Raw genomic sequence first — 2,567 nt, forward strand, 5'->3', positions numbered from 1 at the left:
GGGCTTTGTGGGCACAAGCTCTTTGTTTTCATTCTTCATCACTGTGATTCCCACCTTCTTGGGTACCACCTGAATAGCACTCACCCATTTGCTATCAGAAATGGGATATATGATTCCCACATCTAACAACTTCAACACTTCATTCCTCACAACTTCTTTCATGTGTGGATTGAGCCTTCTTTGTGGTTCACGGGTTGACTTTGATGCATCCTCCAAAAGAATCCTATGCATGCACATAGTAGGGCTTATTCCCTTGATATCTGCAATAGACCACCCAATAGCTGATTTGGACTCTTTTAACACTTTCATTAGTTTATCTTCTTCATTTGGATTGAGGTCAGAAGCTATGATAACTGGAAGAGTTTCAAATTCAGCTAGATATGCATATTTAAGATGTGGTGGAAGTGGTTTAAGTTCAAGTTTTGGTGCCTTAACAATGGAAGGTATTAGATGTGACCTAGATGGTTCTAAATGCTCTACAAGAGGTGAAACATTCAAAGGATACGGTGCCAATCCTTCCAAGGTAGCTACCACTTCCATGAGTGTGTCTTCTTCATCAAACTCATCTTGAGATTGACTCAAAACAGTTTGTAATGGTTCATTAGATTGTGCCTGCAAGAACTTAGAGAAAACAAGCGAATCAAGCACATCAATGGCATAGCACTCAAGAGATGAAGAAGGATGAGAAAGAGACTCAAACACTTTGAATTGAACGGTCTCTCCTAGCACTGTCATAGTGAGGAGTCCATTTTGCACATCAATGATGGTCTTGGCCGTAGCCATAAATGGTCTTCCAAGCAAAATAGGCAACTCTCGGTCACGTATAGGAGCTTCTTCCATGTCCAACACTACAAAATCCGCAGGCAAGATTAGTTTATCAATTTGAACTAGAATATCCTCTACTATACCTCTTGGATATTTCACGGATCTGTCCGCAAGTTGTAATGAAATGGTGGTGGCTTTCAATTCCCCCAAACCTAGTTGAAGGTACACGGAATAAGGCATTAAGTTGATGCTAGCACCCAAATCAAGCATTGCCTTTTCTACTTTCTTGTCCCCTATGGTGATGTTGATAGAGAAACTTCCTGGATCCTTGAGCTTTGGTGGAAGTTTTCTTTGCAACACTGCACTTACATTCTCAGACACCACTACCTTCTCATGTGGTCCATACTTCCTTTTGTAGTTGTTTAACTCTTTGAAGAATTTCCCATAAGCCGGCATGTTCCTAATGACATCAAGCAAAGGTAAGTTAACATTCACCTTACTTAGAATATCAAAAATTTCCTTAAATGACTTATCTTGCTTGCTCTTGGCAAGTCTTCCAGGGAATGGTATTGGTGGAGTGTAAGGTTTCTCGGCCTTGTGAAGATTTGGTGCTTCAAATGAGGAAGTAGCATGGCTTGGTTCCTCATTTGGTTTCTCATTTTCTCCTTGAGTAACCCCTGCATTCACATGATCAAATTCATTAGTAACTTCATTGCCAACTCTATTATTGATAACCTTACCATTTCTAAGTGTAGTGATTGCTTTAGCTTGCTCTTGGTTCCTTTGGAGTATCACGGGTTGGCTTGGAAACTTTCCAACCTCTCTTTGGTTCAAGGCATCAGCAATCTGTCCCAATTGTGTCTCCATTTTGGTTAGAGCCGCCGAATGTTGTTGGAAAGTGCTATTTGTGGTTTGCTGGAATTGCAAGGTGTTTTGAGCTAACAACTTAACCGTATCCTCAAGTGTAGTGGCAGGTTTTGGTTGGAAGTTTTGGAATTGATTTTGATTGTTGTTCCTCCATGAAAGGTTGGGATGATCTCTCCAACTTGGATTATATGTGTTTGAATACACATCATTCCTTGGCCTTTGATTGTAAGAATTCATGAGGTTCACTTGCTCTTGAACAAATTCGGGGTAGGCCTCCCTAGATGGACATTGATGAGTAAGGTGGCTTGGTATGTTGCAAATAGCACACACCTCATTTGCTTTTGGCACCATGTTGAGCACGGCTTCAAGTTTCTTTTCTAGGTTAGCTACCTGCAATGAAAGTTCATGATTAGAGCTTGTTTCATATACTCCAACTTTCTTACCCCTTAAATCTTTGTGTTGAGCATTAGACCCCAACATCTCATAAATGTTATATGACTCTTGAGCATTCTTTTTCTTCAAAGCTCCACCTGCTGCATTATCAACAGTTGATTGACATGTTTGGGTTAGTCCATCATAGAAAATTTGCATTTGTAAGTGAAGAGGTAACCCATGGTGTGGACATTGCAACAAAAGGCCTTTAAAACGCTCCCAACACTCATTGAAAGGTTCTCCATCATCTTGTTTGAAGTTGAAGATTTGTCCCCTTAATGTGGCTGTCTTTTGAGTGGAAAAGAACTTCTCCAAAAACTTCTTAGCCACGGCATCCCATGTGATGAGGGAGCCAGGTGCTAGAGTCATCAACCAACCCTTGGCCCTATCTTTCAAGGTGTAAGGAAACACTCTCATCCTCAAATTTGCTTCACTTACTCCCTGCAAAGGTAAACCACTCACAACATTATAAAATTCTTTAACATGAGCTAAAGGATCTTCAT

General features: G+C 40.6%; 1 pseudogene; it reads left to right on the forward strand.

Annotated features, from left to right (window-relative positions):
• The first annotated feature begins 2,239 nt into the window (after nt 1-2,239).
• LOC126584022 (small nucleolar RNA R71) lies at nt 2,240-2,350 on the forward strand (annotated as a pseudogene).
• Nucleotides 2,351-2,567: the final 217 nt, after the last annotated feature.

The sequence above is a fragment of the Malus sylvestris genome, chromosome 9 (assembly GCF_916048215.2).
Source record: "Malus sylvestris chromosome 9, drMalSylv7.2, whole genome shotgun sequence".
Lineage (NCBI taxonomy): Eukaryota > Viridiplantae > Streptophyta > Magnoliopsida > Rosales > Rosaceae > Malus > Malus sylvestris.